Here is an 11,571-nt window from a genome sequence, read left to right on the forward strand (position 1 = left end):
GGATGGAGCTGGAAAGAGTGTTGGAACCTGGGGCAGGAAGCCACACACCTGATACACATTCCAGATCCAGCTGGGCCTCTTCTGACAACCTTGGCCCAGCACATGCCGTCCTCAGTGACACGCGCACTGGGCTTGGAGAATGCTGAATTTAGCCCCAATTAAGGGGCCATCTCAGGGCAGCCTGCCAGCACCAGCAGCAACTTCTATTTTGGGCCTTGGTGAAGACATTGTCTTCTCTCTCTCTCTCCCTCCATTTCTGTTGTTTTATTTTCTCTTCTTTTGCTTCTCCATTTCCATTATCTCTAGGTTTTTCTGAGTATGCACGTCTTTTCATCTCTCAGTTTCTCCGTCTTCCTGTCACCTTATATCTTACTCTAGATCTCTCTTTCCAAACCAATTGGACAAACCTCTTTCACCACACCTGGAGCAGGCCCTGGCTGTGCTCTGAGAAGTCAATACAGGCCCCCACCTTCAGGAGCTCTGGGTGTGCCTGCCTTCCTCCCCAACCCTCTCCTCTTGACCATCCCAGCTCCTCCTGCCCAGGAACTCCAGGGCTTGCTTCTGCAGGTCAGGGAGAGAATCACTTTCCAGACACCCCCTGGTGAACACGCAGTTTCTATGTCCCCAGGCTCCCAGTCCTGCCATTAGAGGCTGAGGACTTTAACCCTCTTCCCCTAAGTTTCCATTTCCAACTGGGGGCTGCGGGAACAACCCACATACCCACCCACCCACCCCGCCACACACACACAAAACCAACAGGCATTTTCCAAAAGGGCCTGTGGCAGCAAAGACTTCAGGCTGCCCAAGAGGCTCAAGACCATGTGCCTCATCATCCTGAGTCCAGGAGACCTGGCCTGAGGCCTGCAGTGTAGCCTGGTTTGGTCACCCTGGGTCAGACCAGCAGGACATGCCCCTTGTCAATCAAGTGATGCAGGATTCACGGGCAAAAGTCTCTTCTCCTTCTGGAGGAGATGGCCTCTTGAAGGACCCATGGCCAACACCACACTGGAGTTATGAAGGTTCTTACGCTCATCCTCTTAGTCTTCCAAATATTCACATCCCACTCAGCCCAACTCACTTCCCTCTCTCCTGATCACCCAGCCTCCTGCCCCAATTCCCACAGCCCTGGCAGACTACCTGGGCTCTCAGCACTGATCTCTCCCACCCCGGAACTTGCTGACTTTACACCTGACCTGTGTTCTTTGGCACAGAGTGGAACAGGGTGTTTCATGGAAACTGCCTGTGAACTCTCCAAGGTCCTTCCCGTCTTAGGGCTTCCCCTCCAGGATCTTCCCTTCTGGGGCTTCCCTGTACATGAGGACTAGGGGCTACGTGGTAACCTATGTACATTATTGAATTAATAATTTTTTTAAAAGTAATACTTTCTATGTTTCAGGCAGTATCTGACATTTTTCAGATGTGTTACCTTATTGGATTTATAGATCAGTCTTTCAAGGCATATTGGCCCCATTTTAGAGTTGAAGGACCTGAAGCCCAAATGGTCTCACAAAGTCAAATGATAGGAACACATGTCTCCTGATTGTGCAGCCAGACTGGTACTGAACCCCAGCTTCTGCCTGTAAATAAAAGAAGAAAAACTTATACAGAGGACTACTCTTCCCCAGGGGATTCTGAGTTTGAGATCCAGGGGGCCTCACTGCCCTCAGCAGCTGCTCAAGAGCTAAGTCTAGCTCTTCAGGAGAGACAGGCCACATTGCCAGCATGGTGAACCAGACTCAGGCCTGGCAAGGACCTGCACCCTTGGCAAAAGAGAGAAGCCTTTGCTCTGGGCCAGAGTAGAAATAGCTTGTGACAATTCTCAAAGGGAACCCAGGGGCAAGAGGACACCTTGGGGGGAGGAGGGCATGCTTCATGAGCTGATGTCAACCAGAAGCTCAGAGGTGAAGACACCAAAGACATCCAGGTGGCAGGTGGAACTAAGACTTCCACTCTAGCGAGAAACAGGAGGTCGGTGGCAAGGCCGTCTTTGAAGCTCCTCAGGGCAGGGACATGAGGCTCAGAGCCTCCCTGGTGATCAGTCAGGCCCTTTGAGCCTGAGACATGAGTGGGTTTTCTGAAGCAAGCTTTGGAACTATGGGGGAGATTGCGGGTCTAGGAAGGCACCTTGATGCTTCCTTTCTTCTGTGGCTTTCTCAAGATTCCTCAGCTCTTTATCAAGTAGCACTGTTGTGTGAAGATGTGCCAGATGAAGAAGCAACAGGTAGTAGGAGGGGCTGCTCCAGGCGGCTCGAGAGGGAAGAGAGCCCTGCCCTGGTGCTGGGACCTCGGGGGTGTGGAGTCAGGGAGCTGAAGCCTATCTGCAGCCCAGACCCAGCCCAGGAGTCCACAGCCTCTGCCTCTGGGAACCCCTGGCTTCTGAGTGGCCCTGGCCCATGTCTCACTGGCTTCTAATCAGCAGTCTCCCAGCACCAGCCCAGTTTACCCCTAAGACCGCAAAGAACCACACACCCCCATCTCCAGCCCCTGAACCCTGGGTCCAAGATGTTTCTGCCTCAGAGGCCATGTCTTACAGGTCACCCAGTCTTGCAGATTTTAAATGCCTTTTTCTAATCTACTCTGTCTTCTTTGGTTCTGTTACCTGTGCTTTGTTCAGACCTTCCCCATCTCCCCTTGGATTGCTGTCACACGTCTGGTCTGCCCAAACCATGGCAGAGCCCAGTTTCTAACTCAGTGTCAATGCCTTTCTCATCCTTCACTCAAGACCCAAGGTACAATGATATGGCCCCCCTGACCTCTCCAGGTTCATCCTCATTCTCCCCTGTGTATGGCCTGGCCTCAGCTACACACAGCCATGACATAAAACACACCCTTGCCCTTCCCACTGGCCCTAGGCCTCCACCTGCCTGAACACAAAGGTCCTCTCCCTTCTTTCACTCATTTTCTAAACTCCATTCAAGCTTCATCTTCTTTGGAAAAGCTTTCCTGGCTGCCAGGCCAGGCCAGTGCTCTTTCTGTGCCCTATGTTCTTTGTTTTGGTCCTAGCCACACTGGCTGTCACTGCCAGTGGGACTGTCTCCTGGAGGATAGGAACATGTCTGACTGACCTCTGAGCTCCCCAGCCCAACACATGGGGATGATGAGGAACCAGGCAGCCCTTCACCATTTCCCACCATCTGGCTGAGGTGACAACAGAGCACATCTACACAGAACAGTTATGCTCATGCACGCACACACAGCCCCATCTGTGTCCACATGTACGCTGACACACTCTCATATGATACACACCATTCACATATACTTCTCATGCACACTCACAAAATTACAAACATACAGAACCATCTGAGCCTTCACAGGATCAAGCAGTGTCACTGAGTTGAGGGCTAAGTCAATAAGGCAGGTGCCCTGAGAAGGCAGGACTGGAGCTAGGTCTTGGCAGCTTGCTCTGTGACTATCGACAGGTGTGGGTGTGGGCCCTTGTGCCAAGGCTGGGTGAAAACGACTGTGGCGGATCACTTTCACGACCCCAACACTTCACCCTCCCTGGGCCCATGCTGTTTATGTGTAACTTTGTACTTCTCTCCCCAACCTGCCTTGCCCATTGACTCCTGGCCAGGTATGTGACTTGCCTTAGCCAATGGATGCCAGCAGACAAGACATGCATTGAGCAGAGGCTTGCAATGAGCTTTTACCTTGGAGCCTGCTCCCTGTGCTTTGTCACCACCATGAGAACACACCTGAGCTAGCCCGCTGGAGGATGAGAGATCTGTGGAGCAGAGCCAAGCTGTCCTAGCCTCCAGCCAAGGACAGCCTAGGTCAGCCAGTAGCCAGCCCACCTCCACAGACATGAGCCCAGCTGAGACTTAAAGAGCCACCCAGTGGAGCCTAACCTACATTTCTGACCCACAGAACAGTAAGTTTAATGCTAATTATTTTAAGCTACTAAATTTGGGGGAGTTTGTTGCACAGCATTACTGCGATGATACAGTGACTAAGGTCAAGGAGAGCAGCCCGTGGAGAAGTAGGCTTATCCACATGGTGCACATAATAAGCTAAGCAAATAGGCAGTCTGAGCAGTCTACCTTTGCATCAAGCACTGCTCACTGCTACTCCGTTCCAGCCACTTTGGGTTTTTTGAGGCCTCATACATGTCCTGGACCTTTGCACAACCTGTTCTCTCCTCTGGAATGCCTGGCCATCTTTTCCTCTGTGGATCCTGTTCACATGTCAAGATTAGGTCATAGGTCATAGCCTAGAAACCTTTGTGGACACACAGCCTCACAGCCACTATAAACCTTTTGGGAAGGAGGTAAGGTAAAGGAAGGAAGTAAAATCCACCCCCCTGTCCCTCCTGTGTACCCCGCTGTGGTGGTCCTGTAGTTATCTCTTTCAAAGTTATCAGTCTATGGAGCTGTAGAATCCCCTGTGCAGTAAGTAGGTCCTACCTGGCCACAGAGGGAGTAGGTCTCATGTAACCCTAGATCCTGCAGAGGCTTAGCACAGGGCCCAGAAGCATCTGGGCAGTGGGCAATGAGTAGAGATTAATATACTTTCCAGCTATTGATTTTGAAATAAGGAGACATCATACACTATATTAAAAAATCGAAAGACCTATATTCAGTCCTTACCTTGCTCTGTAATACTTGACACAGTCCTGTCCCTCCCTCCGTCTCAGTTTCCCCCTATATATAATTAGGGTTTGACCCCTCTCCCCACTGCCTGCCAATGCTGAGCATCTGTGAAGTTTGCCCATGTGTCCTGTCTCTGACTGCCAGCCCTGGCCTGTTCCTCCCACCACTCATCCTTGGCTCTGACTGTGTCAGAGCTTCCCGCCTGCTCTCAAACCAGCCAAGCTTTCAGAGAACGGTGGCTGCTGAGTTGGTCTGGCTTCTGACTGCCAGCGTCCTCCTCTTCCTAAAGTTGCCCCTGGGATTATTGAGGCCCTGGTGGTGCAAGTCACCTCTCCTGGAAGCTCCGCCAGGCAAGGCTGGGCCCCTGCCTGTTTGACTGGAAAGTCCTAGCCCATCTTCAGGAAATTCACACACACATGTGCATACACATGCACACATACATATGCACATGTGTACACACAGCTTCTCTCCTGGCAGCTTCTGCTGGACCACTAGGAAGGAATGCTGACTGGCTGGATTTCCATTGCCAGAGTCAGGTGGGAAGAAGAAACAGAAGGAAAATGGGCCAGCACTAAATTACACAGAGATCAAAAGACCTGTCCACTTCAGCTTTTCAAAAACAAGGATGAGAGCTTTCAGAAGGCAGAGGGCCCCTGCCTCCCTTCCTGCACCTAGGAGAGTGCAGGAAGGCTCTCTGCAGCTAGATTGCAGTCTCTAGCCAGTGTTGCTCTTGCTCCAACCTCACCTCTGTGCTGTTTTGGAGCTGGGGAAGCTCCAGAGACGCTCAGATCATATGTGCCCTCAGAGTTTCAGGAAAGAACACGGGACAGGAGTTCATGGGGTGTTTGTTGCTATGGCTGGGATGGCAGGGTGGAGGAAAGCCAGGCCTGTACTCATATCCACCCTGCTACCCAAGGCCTCCACATACTGTCCATCCCAGGCCACGAGGGGCTGACCTGATGCAGAGTCTTCAGCTTTGCTTCTATGCTCTTTCTTGGCTGCCTCAGTCTCCAGAGAAGGCTTGCAGGAAGCATGGAAAAGCTGTGGCAAGGTGCTCCCTTGCTGTTCTGTTCCCATCCCACCATCTACCCTCCTTCTGTGAAAGTCAGAGACAGAGACCAAGAGGCTGGAAGTCAGAACTTGAGGTTCTAGTCGGGCATTTGCCCTTGGAAAATCCAACTCTTCTTTTGGATATCTGAACATCTGGTTATCTCTTCTGCAGGCAAGACGTAATTAAGCTCATTCTGTCGAATGGTCTCAGGGATGGGGAAGACATTCTGAACCTAAGAGGCCCTCTATACATAGATGTTTTCATTTTTTGAGCCCACAGAGTGGTCTCCAATGTGCCTTGGGCCTCATCGTGGGGGTCTCATGTCCCTCCTTTGCAGACTCTTTGCAGCCTAGGCTTTGAGGAGCATGACCTGGACATGACTCTCCTCCTCATCCCCATACCCCACTTCGTGCTCCCCCAACCGGCCAGCAGTCAGATAGGGCTGTTAGCTAGGCAGAGAAGGAAGTATTCTGAGCCTTCCCTTCAGAAGCTTCTCACTTGGGGTGTTGACAAGGTGAACAATAAGAGATCAGAGTAGGGCAGAGTGTGAGCTTAGAATCTCCAGGAAGGAGGAGGGTGGTGTGGGGCCTGAAGGAGTCCAGAGGGCTTCCTGGAGGAGGAAGAGGCATAAGCTGATCTTAAAGGATGCAGTTGCAGCTGCAGTGAGCATGGGCATGGCTGATTGAGGTTACACAGCCTGGAAGCAGAACAACCAAACTCCAGGGGAGGTGCTTGTGCCCATCCAGGTCCAAGAAACAGACGCCCACCCATGCGTAGATGTTCAGCAGCAGGGCCTATGGTGGCTGGAGGGGAGCTTGAGCAGAGGAGGGATGGCACTGGTGTCCCAGAGGTTCCCTTCTGCTCCTGTCACAGCAGCTTTTGCTCCAAAGGAATGGATAACCCAGAACACACTCCTGTGAGTGGCTGTCTGGTTTTCCCATGAGGCTGGCCAGAATCATCAGCCCTCAGAATCTCAAGGTGTCCAACTTTCTGTCAGGGTGAGAAGAGGCCAGAGAATTCTCCAAGATTCACAGACCTTCCAGGGCTGCCAGGGTACCACCCCTCATACACACACTCAAGCCACCTGAGCCATGGGGCTCCCCTGGAGGCAGAGTGGAGATTGTCACACCCCATCTAGAGATGAGAAAACCCAGCCTGAGGGAGGAGAAGTGCTTTGATCAGAACTGGATCCTGAGCCTCCTGAGCCTCCTTCTCCTCAGTTAAGTCAGCATAGAAATGCCAACCAGATAACCTGGGTCAGTGCAGACAACCAGATTACCTGGGGCAAAAGAACACATTTTGAAATACAACTGGCCCTGTGGAGATGCGTGATGACCACAGTGTGTGAGTATAAGGCTGCCATGCTAGGTGCTGTGCCGGACACTTCACGGGGCCTCAAGTAGGACTCGAGTCCATCATATGAGCGAATTATCCTCAGCCTCATGCCACAGGTGAGTAAAGGAGAGTCCAAATCACCATGGAGGAAGGGCAGAGCCGGGGTTTGAAAACAAGTTTCTCTGAAGCCTAAGCTCTGTATCTTTCCAGCATCACCTGGACACACCAGATACCTGTGTGCACTGTCAGGAAGGGCTGGGCTGAGCAGAGAGTGACCTGCAGGCAGCACCAGAGTGAAGTCCCCTGACTGTCCCACTCCAGTTTGGCTTTCTCATTGCTTCTCCCTGTGCCAGGGCTGGGACCTCGGGAAACTGGTTCAGAGCGTAAGAGAACCAGCAACAGCAATAATCTCTACTGTAACTGCTGTCTGCTTCCACTCATCTGCAACAGCTCTCTGCACTGAGCACTCCTCGTACACACACACCCCCTCTTATTCATCTTCAGAACAAACCTTTCATTCCCATTTTGTAGATAAGGAAACTGATTCTCAGAGAAGTAAAGTAACTTGCCACTTTGTTTCCAAAACCTGTAGAGTCTACACTGCCTACAGGTGTCAGGTGGAAAGGAAGACATCTCTCCAACCTGACGTGTCTGTGTCCCCAGGAAGTGAGCCCCCCAATCAGTGAAGCTTTTGTACCGTGTGCTGGGGCAAGGTTGGGCACATAAAAATACTACTTATATAGTTATATATTTTTAGTTAATATTCAATTTATTAGGGACACATTTAAAAACATAGCTTTTCCTAAGGATTAAGTTCCACTTACCAATCTTATTGTTCAATTTATAAGAATAATAAAAACATGACCTTCACTTTTTCTTCAATTAGAATTTGATTAACTCAGGTTGAAAAAACTAAACTCCCTTAACCAGTCAGTGGCACTCACAACTTAATTAAATTTGCTTAAACAATTTCAACTACATTTCAACATTTAATATGTTTGATTTTCCTAAGTAACTTAAATGTCTTCCTGAACCAGCAAAAACTTTCTATTGTGTACCTGAAAAACTGTTGTAAATTGAATAAATTAAATGTATAAATATAGCAACTTTCATGTTCTCTTAAATGTTGCAATACTTTTGCAAAATTAGTCCAATTCTTCCATATCTTTCAACCTCAGATATGGAATTCACTCTCTCTCTCCCACTGATTGCAAGTAAAAAGGCTGGAACAGACACAGACAGCACTAAGGACTCTTTAAGAAAACAGATAAATGCAGGTGGATTAAGGAGGGAAATAAACACTTAAAGAATGACCAACATGGCAGTGAATTTCCTGGGGATTTTCTTCCCATATCTTTCAGCTGGTATTGTACAGGACCCTGAATCCTAGAACTGTGCAATGGGCACATATTGAAAAGGTTCCAAGAGAAACCTCTCTTTCTGGCCCGAGGACTGGGCACAGGGACTGGGACTGCGTGGGGTTGGGGGGGGGCCGAAATCTCACTTTTTTTTTTCTGTTACTCCCCATGGTTGCTGCACATTCAGTCCCAACCATAAAGCTGTGCTTCCACAGTGCTGGTGGCACAGGACCTCAGAGCCTGAGAGAAAACCCTCTCTGGCCACAGAAACTGAGAAAAGTGGGCCCTTATGGGAATGTGGGGGAAATTCTGCTAATTCTCTCTCTCTTTTATATCACTGCTTTATCCAGAAAGTGGGGGTGGGTGGGCACGGGGAACTGAAAAAGACCTTCCCAGAGTCGACACTGAAGTCCTGGACTCGCCCGTCAGCTGGGAATGGGTAGGACTGACCCAAAGCACAGGGCAAACCAGGACTTGTGGTCTGAAACAAGTCAGACTGATTACATAATATTCAAAATGCCCCTGATTACTCCACATACAAAGGGCCAGGGAAATCTCAACTACTCACAAAGGAAAATACAATTAGCAGATGCTGGCCTCAAGATGACTCAGACAATGGAGTGATCACACACAGACATTAAAGCAGCTGTTATAACCACAGTCCATAAGGTAAGACTGATCTAACATAAACAGAAGGATAGAAGCTCTTGGGAAAGAAAGAAAACTGTTTAAAAATTAAAGGGAAATTTATAACTAAGAATTCAATAATCAAAATTTTGAAATTCACTTTATAGGCTCAATAGCAAAATGGAAATGACAGAGGAAAGTGAGTGAACTTGAAAATAAATCAATAGAAATTATCTAATCTTAACAGCAGGACAATTATTTTAAAAAATAGAGTTTCAAGGAATTAAATGACAATATCGAAAGATCTAATATTCATGTCAGATAGAGAAGAGAAAAAGGTTGGTGTAGAAAACATATTTGAAAAAATCATGGCTGAAAACCTACCAAATTCAGTGAAAAAACACAACTTTATAGATTCAAGAAGCTCGGTTACCCACCTCCCCAAAGAATGAACTCATAGAGAACCTGACCAAAATATATCCTAATCAAAGCCTCGCTAAAAACCAAGGATAAAGAAAAAACTTTTCAAAAACAATCAGAGGAAAATACAACAGTACATTAAAAAATAATAATACATCACAGACTCACCGCTTTCGTGCCCGCCCCACCCCCCCCCACCCCGGGCAGTGGCTGGGCGCCCTTTCCGCCTCCGAGGTGCTTGCAGTCCGCGCAGCCGGAGCGTGCGCGGCAATAAGGCGTCTGCCCGGTTTCCCACCATCAGGCCAACCCCGGAAGGTCACTGCTGCGGTGACTTTCCTTCATAGATTGGGAGACTCGGGTCATGGATGGGTACCTGCCTTTGCAGGTATCAGAAGTTCACATATCAAATATATCTGCCTGGCTGCACCACTTATGCCTGTAACATAAAATATGAACATGGCTATGCCTTCTTGGCTTGATATTATTGTACTTTCACCTGATTCATGGGAGGATGAACCTGGAATTTAAAAGGCAACAGAAAATGTAAAAGCTTTGATAAAGCAAGAGATGAAGAATGGCATTCCTTCAAAGAGAATTATTTTGAGAGGATTTTCTCAGGGAGGAGCTTTATCTTTATACTCCAGAAACTGGCAGGTGTCACGGCGCTCCGTTGCTGGCTTCCACTGCGGGCTGCATTTCCACAGGGTCCTATCAGTGGTGTCAATAGAGATATTTCTATTCTTCAGTGCCAGGGAGATTAGGACCCTTTAGTTCCCCTAATGTTTGGTTCTCTTACTGTGAAAAAGCTAAAAACATTGGCAAATCCAGCCAATGTAACATTCAAAACCCATGAAGGCATGATGCATAATTCATGTCAACAGGAAATGATGGATATCAAGCAATTCATCCATAAACTCCTACCTCCAGTTGACTGATGCCACTAAAGGGCCTTGTGTAGAAGTGCACACCAATGACACAGACTAAATAATTTTCCTTCTGGGAAACTTATAATCTTTTAAGTTTCAATACATGTATTTATATAATATGATCCAGAATGTAGCTAGCATTAAAATAGGTGAAGCGTCTAGCTTCCTTTTCCCAAATGTATTCAGCAAAATAATAAAATACTGCAACCAGATTTTCTATTACAGCATTTGAAAATTATTAGTATGTTAATGAAAACTTGTTCAGGTGTAAATGAGCAGTTAAGATATAAAGTACTTATGAATGCTGTATCTGTATTTTTTATATATGTACTTAGAAACACTCAATGATTATAATACATAAAAGCAGGAGGTGTTATTGCTACCAAACCCAACCAGTAGTGGGGGATCTTACTGCTCACTGCCTACCAGGCAAATATTCAGTTCGGTGGAAAAGAATCTTTTATTTAACCATCATTTAATTGGAGATAATGGCAAGTTTCTGTCTAAAATATCTGGGTAACAAAAGGGTAAAGAAAAAGTCACAGTATGACATCAAAAATAGCTATTTAAATATCTGTCATTACAACTACTATATAGGTTCAATACCTGAAAATAACAGAAGAACAGAAATCTGTTCACAGTACTGACTATCATCACCAAGGTCTTTGGAAATAATGGCAAGTTTCTGCCCGAAAGCCCGTTCGTTCCCTCTAAGACGCTCAAAGAAAACTCACCCTGTCACCCTCTGCCAGCTCAGTTCAAGGTTGCACCAGGAACCTCTTCTCCCGCCCGAAGCGTCATAATCGTAGGTGGCTTAGGGGGTCTCCAGCTGCCAGCGTCCTTCAGGGTCTGCCCCCAGGCCTGGGCTCACAGGCCCATACTGGCCGCCGTGGCCACACCCTCTGCTGGGGAAGGGGAAAGAACCCACCAGCTCTTTGCTTTCTGGCGCCCTCCATTTCAAGTCCCAGAATCCCAGAATCCCAGGCGTGCTGAGCACCACAGGGAGTGTCCAGCTGTGCAACCCACCGTGGCCAGTGCCGCCATGTGTAACACTCCCGCACAGGCCACAGCCGCCTGTGCTCTGTGCCTGCCTGCGCCCTTCCTCCGGCCCCTCCCTCCGCCGGGAGCGCAGGCTGCACCTGACCTTCGCTTGCACCTTGGGCTTTTCCCTCTGCCCCTGCCTTCTCTGGGTAGTTTGGCCTGACCCCTCGGCTACATTATTACATTACTCCTGATAATAGGAGTAATAACAGGAGTACTGCTTC

The 11,571-nt window shown here is 48.4% G+C and overlaps 1 pseudogene; it reads left to right on the plus strand.

Annotated features, from left to right (window-relative positions):
- Positions 1 to 9,140: 9,140 nt before the first annotated feature.
- On the plus strand, positions 9,141 to 10,315 carry LOC123825154 (annotated as a pseudogene).
- Positions 10,316 to 11,571: the final 1,256 nt, after the last annotated feature.

This window comes from Phyllostomus hastatus, unplaced genomic scaffold (genome assembly GCF_019186645.2).
Source record: "Phyllostomus hastatus isolate PE091 unplaced genomic scaffold, TTU_PhHast_1.1 phas_contig_62, whole genome shotgun sequence".
In the NCBI taxonomy this organism is placed as follows: domain Eukaryota; kingdom Metazoa; phylum Chordata; class Mammalia; order Chiroptera; family Phyllostomidae; genus Phyllostomus; species Phyllostomus hastatus.